The sequence below is a fragment of the Pinus tabuliformis genome, chromosome 3_1, assembly GCF_031772625.1.
Source record: "Pinus tabuliformis cultivar Carrire ecotype Pingquan chromosome 3_1, CPIR1, whole genome shotgun sequence".
Classification (NCBI taxonomy): Eukaryota; Viridiplantae; Streptophyta; class Pinopsida; order Pinales; family Pinaceae; genus Pinus; species Pinus tabuliformis.
The window spans coordinates 835821324-835835972 of record NC_142301.1 but is presented as its reverse complement, the minus strand read 5'-3'; the positions used below and the strand labels follow the sequence as shown (position 1 = coordinate 835835972).

The 14649-nt window shown below is 38.6% G+C and overlaps 1 pseudogene; it reads right to left on the bottom strand.

Annotated features, from left to right (window-relative positions):
• Nucleotides 1-661: 661 nt before the first annotated feature.
• LOC149190090 (pentatricopeptide repeat-containing protein At4g13650 pseudogene) lies at nt 662-12814 on the bottom strand (annotated as a pseudogene).
• Between the last annotated feature and the right edge of the window lie 1835 nt (nt 12815-14649).

The window sequence follows — 14649 nt, the reverse complement described above, 5'->3', positions numbered from 1 at the left end:
AAACGAGTGCTAGGAAACTTCTCCAAGGTTTAACATATGTTGATTGCAGGATTGATGAATTTCTTGTTGTAGTTACCCTAGAGGAGATTCAAAGCACACCCGTAGCAAGCACCATGTGATTAGATATTTTTGGATCTATATTTATTCCTTTTCCACGACAAGGAATAGACATTTTGTCCCTCATAAGTCGGCCACCTCAGAAGTTGCATGATACAGTTAGGGCATGTAATCTCAGTGATAAGTCTGAGGCGAATTAAATAAAAGAATGGTATCTGAGCCTGGTAGCAATTTAACAAGGTATCCATGACTCGACGTCTTGCAGAGTGAATGAGAAGGTTGTTGACTGGAGTTGAATTATTTGACAGTTATGATAACAATTTCATTGGTTTGATTAAAACACGTTGAGTGAAAATGCTTGCTCCTTGTCTTAAGAATGAAGCTTATCTTTATGTTTTGAACAATGCAAGGTGGGTAGAGGGAATTCATATCTCTAGTTTTGCAGACCACTTGGGATTTTGATTGAGGGAAGTATGGAAGTCGTTTTCTATATAAATTAAAGTCTGCTCCTCATTTTTGCATACAGCCTTGAAAACTAGATCAGAACATACCCTGTTCACTTCATCTCTGAAAACAATCTCTATAACCTCTTTGGTCATGTATGTCACCTCTCACCTAGAAGGAAGGCATGCACCTGTTTGTTGACCTCAATCCAACTGCATCCAGGAGTTTTTTTAACTCCTCTGACTTTCATTATTTTTCTAACCTTTTCAAAGTCACGCCATCTACCAGCCATAGCATATATGTTTGAGAGAAGCACATAAGGTGCAGCATCTCTCACATCCAACTCAAAAAGGTGTTTTGCCACGGATTCTCCTAACTCTATATTGTTATGTATTCTGCAGGCTCCAAGCAAACACATCCAAACAGATGCATCAGGTTTGATTGGCATTTTATTGATAAAGCCTTCTGCTTCATCTAGCTGCCCAAAACGGCTAATCAGGTCAACCATGCAGCAGTAGTGCTCCATCGCAGGTATGATGTGATAATAGTCCCTCATGCAATTGAAGTATTGGAGGCCCTCATAGACTAGGCCTGCATGACAGCAGGCAGACAAAACACAAACCATTGTGATATGGTTTTACATCATAGGCTTTCATTTTTTCAAAGAGTGTGATGGCCTCACTTACATATCCATGCATGGCATATCCTGCAATCATGGCCGTCCAACAGACAACATCTCGATGTCGCATCATGTCAAACAGGTGGCATGCATTGTCTAAGCTACCACATTTTGCATACATGTCTAATAGGGCAGTGACCACAATGACATCCAGCTGAAAGCCATTTCTAATTTTCTGTTCATGGATTTCTACACCTTGCTCCAAAGTTGTCTAGTTGCCACATGCAAAAAGAACACTGGCAAAGATTTTTGTAGTCGGCTTCACACCCGCCAGTTGCATATCTTTGAAAAGCTTCAGGGATTTTTCTCCCGAACCATTTTGTGCATAACCTGCAATCATTACTGTCCAAGATACCTCATCTCGTAATGGCATTTTATCAAATAATCTGCGTCCCTCCTCTATACTCCCGCAACTTATATACATGTCTACCAGGGCACTCTCCACAAAGATATCAGACTGCAATCCACTACTAATTATTTCCTTGTGGATCTCCATACCATGATCCAATGCTTCCAACTTTGCACATGCTGAGAGAACACCAGCAAATGTTTTTGCTATCACCTTCACATCAGCCCATTGCATTTGCTGGAAAAGCTTCAGGGATTCCTTGGCACGCCCATTCTAGGAATACCCTGCAATCATCACCATCCAGGATATGATGTCTCAAAGATTCATTTGGTAAAATACTTCACGTACCTTGTCCATTTTCCCACATTTTGTATACATGTCTAGTAGGGAATTGCCCACAGATACCTCAGACTGGAATCCCCTTCTATTTATTTCTTCATGTACCTCCATACCCTGTTCCAGAGCTCCCAAATTGGCACATGACAGGAGAATACATTGGAATGTCTTCGAGTTTGGCTTCACACCTGCCAATTTCATTTCTCGGAAAAGCTTCAGGGCCTCCTCATCCCAGTCGTTCCGCGTAACAACTGTAATCATCACTACCCATGACACGGTATCCCGTTTACGCATTTTGGCAAACAAATGGCGTGCATATTCTACACTCCCACATCTTGCATACATATCTACAAGGGCACTTTCAACCAAGACATGAGACTGGAAACCACTTCTGATTATTTCCCCATGAATTTCCATACCTTGTTCCAGATCGGCACATCCCGGCAAAACACTGGCATATGTTTTGGAGTTTGGCATCATACCCACAAGCCACATTTTCTTGAAAAGCTCCATGGCCTCCTCTGCCTGCCCATTCTGCACATACCCTGCAATCAACGCTGTCCAGAACACGACGTCTTGTTCACACATTTTGTCAAACAGATAGCATGCATCCTCTATGCTGCCACATTTTGCATACATATCTATCAGGGCATTCGCCACAAATACATCACTCTATAATCTGCTTCTTTTGATCTCTTCATGAATGTCCAGTCCTTCTCTGATGTCTGCAGAGTCGGCGCAAGCAGGGAGTACGCTGGCGAATGTGAACTTATTGGGTTGGACGCCTTCTCGCCGCATGAGGAAGAACAACCCTAAAGCCTCGTGGGCTACCCTATGCCTCGCATAACCCGCGATCATCACAGTCCACGAACATATATCACGTTTGGGTATTTGATCAAAAACTCTGTGAGCGTCCGCCAGGCTCCCACATCTGACATAGACCGTTTCAGTTTCATGAACCGTTTCAGTTTTGGATCAACGATCAAACTTTGTTCAATCATCTAACACCACAAATCTACGGTGAACAATTGGACACGGCGACAGCTGGGGCAATTCATTTCAAAGGGAAATGCCTTACGGCGTAATAAACATATGACATGATTATTAAAACTAGTAAGACACCTCTAAGTGTACATTATCTTTAAACAAACAATTGGATGATGATAGATAGCCCATATTTTTTTCTATTATTAATGAGTGGACCAACCGAGTCTTTATGTTTGTCCAACGTTTGAGTTGTCAAAATAATTTTGGATTTACAACTAAAATAACATGAAAAATATGTAGAAATATATAGCCAAGGTCTATCATATCTAAACACCTTTAGAAAATAATAAATCAATAGAGTATCTAACAAATGAGAGGAGACGAAAAAATGAAGTGGTAAAACCCCAAGTTTAGGAAACATCTACATAAGCATGTATTATATTCTTCAGAACTCTCCTAATTACAATAGTTAGTGAATTCTCAAGTATGGAGTTCATATGGGACACATACAATTTTCAAGGGAAACAAAATCACACAACAATTGAGTCTCCTTCACCTCTATTATATATATTAAAGGGATGAGAGATATATCTCATGATGAATATGGGGTAAACTCCCTTTATAAATTAGTGAGTCAAAGAGGAAGAATATGCCCAATAGTCTGATAATATCACTTTGGATATACAAAATACCTTATGATTATAACATACATTACAATAGTAAATGCCTCCAGACAAACATTAAAACACATCCTTACATTCCCTCTTAGTGTTAGACTAAAGGGATATAACACATTTGGAGGAAAAGGTCATTATGATTAACATTCCTCATTGATGAAAACTTATTGCATCCCCAATAAGCTGTGAACATGAAGTTCAACTACACCTATATCATTATCTTCATAAAGATATTAGTAGCTTATTTTTTATGAGGAAATAATCCCAATTAATAACATTATATGTAACTAGGTCTCGAATGTAAAGGGTATAAAGGTCAATGTGTTTAGTTTTGGAGTGATAGATTGGATGATATGCACATTGAATAGCACTTTGATTGTCACATCTCAACTCAATATGTGCATTTTGTTGAGTTCACAAAGCACCATTTTGTTTTCAAATTTTCAAGTTTTTGGTTACCACTTTTCTTTAAAATACATGGATATTCTCATATAGCTCATCTTTTCATAGGTTTCATATTTTCTCCCTTTAACTATTTGATCCATTATTTCATATTAGTATAAATCCACTAAAAATGAGTTATAAGATCAAGAAAACTTTAATTAACACTTATATGATCAAGTTTACTTCCAAGTTTTGGAAGGAGTTATTTGTAGGTTTGGGCACAGAGTTAGCCTTCAGTATAGCTTGTCATCCACAAACAAATGGATAGACAGAGAGGGTCAACATGATATTGGAGGATATGTTGAAGATGTATGTGATGCATCAACAAAGTGGGAAGAGTATCTTCTACTGGTAGAGTTCGCTTACAACAATAGATATCAAGAATCTTTGAAGATGAGTCTGTTTGAGGTGTTGTATGGGTGGAGTTTCAATACTCCCATCAGTTGAAGTGATCCGGTTAACAAGGTGTTGATTGGACTAGACATGTTGGCAGACATGGAGTAGGAAATGTAGGTAATCAAGAAGAATTTGAAAGCAACACAGGATAGGAAGAAGAGCTATGCAAATCAGAATAGGTTTTTCAAGGAGTTCCAAGTTGGGGAACATGTGTACTTGCACATCAAACCGAAGAAGAGCTCCTTGCGGATTGGATCATGTGCTAAGATGGCACCTCAATTTTGTGGACCTTTCAGGATTATTGAGAGGATTGGGTCAGTAGCCTATCAACTTGCACTGCCTCTGATAGTGAAAGTCCATGATGTTTTCTATGTGTAATTTCTAAAGAAGTATGTTAAAGATGTTGATCATGTGACTGATTGGTTTGTATTGTAGGTGGAGATAGAAGGATAAATCTAGCTGAAACCACAGTGTATTTTGCACAGAAAGATGCTCATGCTTTGGAACCAAGAAATCATGCAATGGAAGCACTTTGTGCTTAATGAAGCTACATGGGAGATGGAAGATTAGATATGAGCTATGTATCCTTCCTTATTCGCTAGTTGAGCAAATGTTTTGTTATATGTCTTTGGTATATGTTTTGGTACATTTTTTGGTGATGTTTTGTATATGTACATATGTATATGGATGTAAATACTGCCATGAGCTATGTTATAAAGCTCCAATAAGCTCTATGGGTGTCATTTCATTATGATGCTATAATTTTTATGTTGTCATGTTGGTTTGCTTCTTAGCAAGATGATCATGTAAACACTGCATCAAGCTAAGTTTTAAAGATCCAAGGGTAGTATGTGTTAGCTACAACAATATTGTTGTTGTAGGTGTTTTTGAACACCGATGAAGGTGTTCCCCCAAGGGGGAGGGTTCTATAATAGCCCTAGTTAAAAATCCATGTAAAAGTAAATAAAGGAAAAATAATAACCACGATTTATGGGACACTTGTTCCAAGCTGAATGTTGGGAAAATGCATAGTGATGGGGATCACTGGTGATAGATTAATGGCTAAGGAAATTGGAAAAGACTTTGGAAAGGTAAAATGGCATTTTGGCACATTTATTTATGAATATAATGGAAATTAGGAGAAAAGGGAGGTCAAAGGTCATAGGCTGCATGTGAGGAGGAAAATGAAGGAAAATAATGGAAAATGAAGAAAAATAGAGGCTTCATTAATAGCAAGGCTTCTGAGGATCAGTTCACAGACTTTTTTCAGTTCAGTTTTGGAGCTCTCTCTCTCCCCCTCATAGTCCTAGTCACTTAGAGTTTTCTTGAAGCACTCTTGGAGAGCGTGGCATACTTGGAGTTTTGGAACAAAAAGGAAAAGGAAGAGCAAGAAAGCGCAAGAGGACATCGAGATCAACAACTACAATGGGTTTTGTTTGTAGGTACTGAGTTACATGTATATTTTTCTCACTAGTTTTGGCATGCATGGAATATGCATGTGGTTTATTGGTTATGGTTTGTCATTAGCATGGAAGATTGTCTGGATTGATATTGTATTTGCCTAGCCTTGTCATGGTGTTGTGGGTTCATATTTTTTATTATTATTTGGTTGGTTCTCATGTTTCCTTTATCTTGGGTTGAGTTACTATTTCTTGGAAGCCCTGGTTGGACAAATGCTCTAGAAGCCCTATAAAAACTTGGGTTGAGTTACTAGTCCTAGAAGCCTTGGTTGGAAAAATGCTCTAGAAGCCCTTGGTGGGTTGAGTTATTAGTCCTGATAGCCCTGGTTGGACAAAAACTATTGAAGCCTGGCGATAGTTGTGGGTTGAGTTACTATTCCTAGAAGCCTTGGTTGAAACAAATACTCTAAAAAATTGGAAGGCTTGGGTAGAGACTGATCTAATGATAGTTTTGTGATGTCCGACCATGAGGTGGAATCAATGTTTGATGGGTTGAGGTGTTTTGGTCTCTAGAAGCCCTAGATGGTTTTGTTTTATGTGTTTTATGAGATCCCACATTCATGCTTGGAATATGGCACAGGGGTAATTGGCTGAAGAGAGATTTGGATCAACCATGTCTATGGTTGGGTGGTTCATGGAAGTCCCACAACTGGTTGGCCTTTGCATCATTAATATGAGGCTATTTCTCCTTTTTATTTCATAATTATTATATTGTATTATACGTGGATTATATGGTTTTTATTTCCATTGTATTTTTGTTGCTATTACGCTGGTTATGAACATGTGTATGACAGTGGCTCTGTATGGCTGTCATCATGTTTTTACTTGTAAATGAATGAAAAATGTATCTATGGCATAATGGATGCAATTGAAACTAATGTGTTGAGGCATCAATTCTTGTTAGCAATTCTCAGATGAGTATGAGACCCCTATGCCCATATATGTTGTTTAAACCTATAAATTACATAATTGTGACATGTTTGACGAAATGCCTGTCATGGCTAGTAGGGTTCTAGTCAAGTCCTTGTTCAATTAATTACATTTGTTTCCTTATTTTGTTGTTATCTTTCAGTTCTAAAAGTTTCATTGAGTTCTGGATAGTGATCTGAGCTATGGGCCTAAAAAAGTGGCTCAAATCCCAGAGATGCAGGTATGACACTGAGGAAAAAAGTACCTAGACGCATGCATACCCATGCTATGGGAGCATATGAAGCCTCCTAAATGCATGCTTATCCATATCAAGGGATCGTCCAGGGGTTTAATGGTATCAAACCTCATTGGATCCCAAGGGTTGGTTACCTAAGTGGTTGGGATGGTTCCTAGGAGTTTTGTTGCTGATGTGGAAGGTTTGTATGGTGTGTTTCCGTCGATTCCACTTCCTTGAGGTGAATTAGGAGGTTGAATCATATCATAATAACTTCTTGTCACATGTTTACCCAGGTTGTTCGGTTACTTGGGTAGATGTGGGAGGAGGGTATTACATTGTCACAACAGATCTGATAAGATTATATTTAAAATACGAAATTATACACTATTACAATTTTATTATATTTTCAGGACCTATAGATTACTGTTAATAATGCATGCATGTGAATTTAAAATTATACAGAAAATATATAATTGTGAAATAAAATCTCACACACACATTTGACACAAAATATGACTTGGGAAAATGTTTCGGGAGAAAAACCCAGCTGGAAGGTGAGGTCACTCTCGCTTCTTTATATAAATGGAAATATGGTTATGAGTACAAAGAAGTATGTCCTATGGACGATGGGATACTACAACGAACAAATATTCTTTGTGTTCTTTATTTCCTATTCCTCTTGGCTATTTTTTCTCATATATGGAACAAATGCACTCAAAAGAATGAAACCCCTTTTTCTCCTAGTGGCACGGTTATAACACATCCTGATAGCCTACTAGTGGTGAGGTTTGGCTCCCTCAACTCTTACATAGAGTTAATATAGTCTCTTCTAGATTCTTCTACATCATAATCATGTGGCTAGCCCCTTTTCCATGAATAGTAGTGGTTGACATGGCATCCTCTCGAATTACAGTAATGAAAACAAGAAGGTTAATTTATGAGTAGCATAAATTTCACATGCTGCCTCTGATCAACAAAATTCTTGTTCCATTGGAAAGGTATATATGTGTAGAATAAGAAAAAATGTTGTAGCACTAATGTGGTGAAGATTTACCCAAAAAAACATCATGTAATGACTCAAAATGTTCTTGGAAGGTTTCATACCCCAATTTTCCAAACTGGGTACCACAAGTAAAAACGGTCTTGAGAGTTGTTTCCTCCACATTTTCCACTCTAAAATAAATGAGATGGATAATAAATGATATAATGATCCAATCTAGATCACACCTCCCCATTTTGGGAGGATTTCAGTCCCCAAAAGCTTATATTGAATGAGGTGAGGGTTTTTTTCCTCCAGCTTCTCTCTGGTGTACCATTTAGCTTTGCTTGGAAGTTTTCCTTTCAACCCAGTCTGTGAAAGGTCATGTTTCCCCTGTCTTGTAGTTCTGAACCTCTTCTACAAAACTGTATCTTCTATCAATTCTTCCTGAGCATTTGGTGCCAAATCTTCCACAGAAGGTAGGACCTATTCCTCTTTCTGATCTAGCATGGAAGGATCATAGATTTTATAATTCTCTACATTCACAGCTAATTAAATGTGCATATATGGTTGTAATATGAATCGATAGCCACTATCACCCACCTTTTCTAGTATCTCGAAGGGACCATACCTTAGAGCCTTTATTTTATTTCTAGGCCCTTGTAACCTCTCCTTGTTCAACTGTAGCCATACGCTATCTCCCACCTTGAATGATTTCTCTATTCTACGCAGATCATGTCTGGCCTTATACTTCTCCTATGACTTTTGTAGTGTCTCTTGTACCTATAGATGTATCTTCCTTATCTTCTCTAATTTTTTCAGACCTCAGGGAATCTCTTGTAATATCTTCCCTCAATTCTCCTTGCTTCCCATATGAAATGTTCAAAGGTGAAGGAAAAAAATATCCAAAACAAGTTCTAAATGGGCAATTTCTTGTAGAAGTGTAGACTACTTTGTTTTAAGAATGTTGTATATATACCATATTTTCATCCCAGGTCTTTGAATTCTTCTGGTTGTATCCCCTCTGAAGCTGGACCAAAGTCCTGTTAACTACTTATGTCTGCCCATCTATCTATAGATGGAATGTTGTAGATCTCTTCAACTTTGTGTCCATCTTCTCCCACAATATAGTCCAAAATGAACTCAGAAATATTTTGACCCTGTTTGAAATGATATTCCTTGGTATCCCAATGTGAACCCAGACATGTCCAAAGAACAAGTTTGTTGCTTCATATCCACTGATGATCTTCCTACAAGGCATCAAAACACACATAATGTTGAACCTTTCAACTACCATGAACAGGTTTTCACATCCCTTCCTGGTTGTTGGTAAACCTCCCACAAAGTCCATGAGAGGCTTTCCCAAGGATGAGTGGGTACAGGTAAGGGGTGATATAGACCATGTTTCTTATTTCTAGGCTTGTTGGTACAACAAAGCATGCATCCTCTTATGAACCTAGCTACCTATTATTGCATCTTGGGCCAATACACATAGCTATGAAAGTTGGCCATAGTCTTCCTTAGACCAAAGTTCCCTACAACCTTGGAGGTGCGAGCCTCTATAATTAGCTACAATATCTCACCTTTAGGAACACATAACTTATCCAACCTGTAGAGTAACCCATCTTGGAGATGGTAGTCAATGATGCGCTTGTCACCATCATGCACATGACTATGACTCTGCAATTGTTGAAACACCACTTTGAAGTCTTCATCCTTTAAATGTGCCTCTCTGTATGAATCATGGGTGAATGGATCCATGTGCATAACATTCCCCAAAGTTATGATCTTTGATGTGGATGGCCATGATGAGATGTTGGCCAAATTGTTTTTGTTTCCCTTCTTGTACTTGATCACCAAAATAGATTGTTGTAGAAACCCCATCCACTTGTCATGCCTAGTCTGTTGTAGCTTACTCTGGGTCTACAAGTACTATAGTGGCTAGTGATATGTGTGGATTACTGTCTCCTTTCCCATCATATAGTGCTTCTACTTCTTCACAGCTTGCGCTAGGGCATAGAGCTTCTTATCATAGGTAGGGTAGTTAAGAACTGCCCCATGAAATACTTCATAATTGTAGAATGCAGGCCTTCCTCCTTGCATCAGGACCGATCCCATAGCATACCCACTCACATCTGTCTCCACTTCAAAGGATTGTTGTAAGTTTCATAATGCCAAAACTAGTTCTTGATTGATCTTCTTCTTTAGCTCCTCGAAATCCCTATGTCGAAACTTTCCCCATTAGAAACTATTTCCACTTGCTATTATGGCATGGATTGGTGCTACTACCTCTAAAAATGAGGCTATGAATTACATTAGGTATTGTGCTTCCCCAATGAAACTCCTAATCTTAAAAACATTAGCAGGCACTAGCAATTTCATGATGGCCTCCATCTTGGTAGGATTTATTTTCAGTTGTCCTCCACTTATCACATACACCAAAGGCTGTTGTGAAAACCCACCCTTATTAATATTTTCTAGCATATGTTGCCTATTTAATGTCTCTAACACCTACATAAAATTTCAGATGTGCTCCTCCCACGTAGCATTGTATACCATTATATCATCCAAATAGATAATAACAAATGAATCTATAAAAGAGTGTGATACATCATTCATTAATCTCATAAACGTAGTTGGTGCATTGCATAGGCCAAATGGCACAACTGACCATTCATATAGACCTTACCTAGTGTTATCACTCAGAATTTTCCTTAGAAGTTAACAGAAGAAGGAAGCAACCGAGGTAACCAAAAACCAATCTTTTAGGCTTAGGCTCTAGCCAACCTAAGTCCAGAGAGGGCTCTCTCTTTATAATTTAGCTTTGTTTTTATGTGATTTTAGGCTAGTTCTTAATGTTCGTTGGGGTTTCGTTTTGAATTGAAGGTCGGGTGGTGGAATTCTTAGAGCAGATGGATAGAGCTAGGTCTTCAAGTCATTGGGCTATGGAGTCAACAAATGGATAGCATAATTGGACCAGATCATTAAAGGGAATGTTCACAAGGCAGGCTAGTAAAGAAAAATGCAAATCTTTAGGCCTAATGGGTGAAGTAATTCTCACCAGGGTGAAAGGGCACTTAAGAATCCTTGGACCAGGATCAGAATGAAGAGCATAAGATGATCATGAACAAAGGGCAATTAAGAATCCTTTGCTATAGACCAGAGGAGAGACTACGAAAGCTAAGAAGCAGTTAAGAATTCCCTAGCTAAGATAGTTTTTAAGAGAAAACATTAAGAATGTAAAACAGTCAAGACAGAGTGTATCTAAGCAATTTCTAAAATATCATTCCTTGCTATACATTTAGATTTTAGAAATTTACACAAAAGATTATGGAAAAAACATAAGAAAAAACAACATTGAACATGGGAGAATATTTATTTGTATTTCGCTTTACACAAGAATCTTGTAAAATATCATATCTTTATTCCTTGATCCAGCAAGCCAATCTAGTCATTGAAACAATAGAATTTTGATTCGAGAGAAAAAGTCTATAGAAATGTCTTGGAATCCACCCTACATACTTCGAAATATGAAGTATATATACAAAATTGTTTACAAAATATCTCAAAACAACTTGAGATTTAATTTAGGAAAAACAAATATCTTCTTGCATAAAGATAGAGACAGATGTGGAACTGCTTCATGTTGTCCCTTTTATTGTGGTGTTGTTGGCTGTTTCAGTTGAGTTGGAGCCTCTTAAGCTGGTTGATATTTGTAGAACTTCTACGCTGGAATATTCTTTACTTTCATCTTTCAACTGATACTCTTTGACCGTGTTGCTCTGCTTTTACCTTTTTCACCTAGCTGCCTTCATTTTTACTGGGCAGTAACTGTCTGCTGTAAATTTATCATAGTAAATCAGTTACATTCTCCCACCATTTTTCTTCTGGTAATTTTATCTTCATCATCCTTCTATAGATCTCATCAGCTTCAGTATACTTGGCAAAATTGGGCTTGGTGAGGAATAAATGTTTGACCTCATGCTCCAGAAAAAACAAATTTTCAAATGTATCATATAACACTTTGCCTGTTGGCAATGCTTTAATGCATGAAAAGCTAGCTTGTTCCTTGTCCAACTTCCCAAGCCTATCACTATAGTCCAACTATGTCATGAGTTGGTCGTTGATAACCATAGGACTAGAAAGGCCTTTCCCTCTCAAAATATGGAATTTAGCCATGAACCTATCAATGGCTACTTGCATATTGTGGCATTTTTCTTCTAAATTAAGCATAAGGTTCCTCTTGAAAGGACCTTCCTTATCTCCAAAATGGTCTCAGTCCTATCTTCGATGTTTAGCTCATGAAGCTCATATTTATTTTTTTTGTTGAGGAAGTGGATGAGTGTATTTGCATCCTCTGGTTTATCTCCCAATTTCCTCCACTTTTTGGATAGCTTCAGTGGCTATCTTCACTAATTTTGTCTGCTCAAATATAACTTGAATTGATGGCCAAATATCATTGACAGAGTCAATGAAATTGGACCAGAGCATTTCTTTGATTTGTCCCAGTGGTTCCTGTAGTGTTAAATCCTTTTCCAGGATTTTGATTCGCTCATCCATTCTGATTAGTTGGCATAGGCTTCAATTTCAGGTATGGGATGATGAATAAAAGGTGCTAGCTTGACCTTTTGTCTCTTCTTGGTAATGAATTCCAAAGGGTCATACCTCCAAACAAAACTTCTTTGGAATTTCATGCTCTGCAATAACAAATCTGCTTCCTGGCCTGCTTCCCTAGAGTTACATATGAAGGGGCCTAGTTGGTCTTCTATTTTGAAGTTGGACTTCTTCTTGGCATTGACAAAGTTTGTTTCATCTGCACTTATAATATGCCTGTAGTACTCTAAAGCAAATAACCCCATTGAGAGGTATTTTGGGAGCTTGTATGGAGTCAGCATGCAACCATGAATCCTAATTTCGGTGTGGTTTTGGTATAAATACCAATCACCTACCTTGGACCGTTTTGACAATTTGATCCTTTTTATGTTTGAACTGATCCTTGGAGGAGGGATTCCTATCAACATTGTCACAATTGGATGTACAAATAGGTCAATGAAGTCAGCATATGTATATGGGGACTAATATTTATGGATCAATGGAGTCCAGAAAATGACTGATCTAGGCTGACCTTTTGTATCAAGCTTCTACAGGGTGAATGGAAACTTGTCTGGCTGGTAATATAGAAAAAGGTAGTACAACACAAAGGAGTATTTGAAGACTCTCTCATTTCTCATTCTAAGAAATTGTTCATGCATCCTATCAGCTATAAATTTGGCATAGTCATAGATAACAACAGGAGGCTGCCCTGGAGTGTAGATGGTCATGAAAGCTGGGATAATTTCATCAATATATTCACTAGTGGTATAACCTAGGACACTAGATATCATGGCTACAATGTTCTGACCCAATGGGGAAAAAATGGCAGCTACATATGGAGGAGTATCCTTTGGGATATGTTTTTCTTCTCTGATGAAGGTTTGGAACATCTCAACCAATTTTGTAGTGGTAAGCTTGGGGAACTGGTCTAATAAGCTTTCAATTGAAAGAGGAGTCGGGTTTTTCCCTGGTTGGAGTTGTAGAATTTCATTTATAGACTCAGCAGTGATGGTTAAAAGTATGGTTTGGCTTGGGGGCATGAATGCTCTTTGACTAGGAATATAATTGGCATGACAGTAGTGGACAATTTCTGGGAAAATGTGGACTTCTGGGAACTGGTACTTGGGAAAATTGGACTCCGAAAGACCAATTTCATTAGCATGGTTCAAGTATCTATCCCTACCTTGACAACATACTTTGAGCGAGGATTCTTGGACAGAGGTGTCCTTTATCTGGAAATCTTTATCGGCTAAGGGAAGGTGGTCTAGGTCTAAATGGGGAGTGGTGACAGGTCTTACATCCATGGCAATTTGGGCAACCATTCTCAGTTCTTGTAGATTTGATTATGGGGCTTGATTAGTATTTTTAGGGCATTGGTGTTCAACATAGAGTAGGTTTGAGTCCTTGAGCTTCTTTGATTAATTTTTTTGCTTAACTATGAAAACTCAGTAACTGGTTTCTTTGAATTGGATAGGGTAGTGGGTGAATTGCGGCTTAAATACCTGGAAATGGGATGAAATGGTTCTAAACAGGGTGGTTGGTGACTGCAAATGGTCGAAAGGGATCTATGTTGGCTGGAAAGCTAACTGGGTGCTCTATGGCATCTTTGGAGCGAAATTGGACGTGGGTTGACGACTTCGACATTCGCAGGTGGCATGCATGCGTACAGAGGTTTACAATTGAAATTCTAGTGAAAACGAATGATTTGGGGCTTTTTGGCCTTTATGCGCGAAAAGTCAGTTTTGGTGGGTACAGGGTGAACAGTGGTCATTTTTTCATGTAGTGGGCTAGTGGTAAACGGTTTCTATCACACTGATTTTGGGCGCTCGATGGTATTTTGGAGGGGCAGGTCGATTCCATTCATCAGTGGACACGTAGCATCGGGGCCCGGGCGAAAAACCACCTTTTTGGGTGGGTATCGTTCGACAGATGGATTGGCCCGATATGGATAAGGGTTGTCGGATGTGGAGGGAAACGATCGCGCGGTGATCGGGCGGGGAAGTTGCATGAAAGGTAGCGGGGGGCCCGGTGGGCATTTAATTACAGCGGTTTTCGGGATTAATGATGGCTTAAGGCAGGATTAAGCCCTCAGGATAATTAA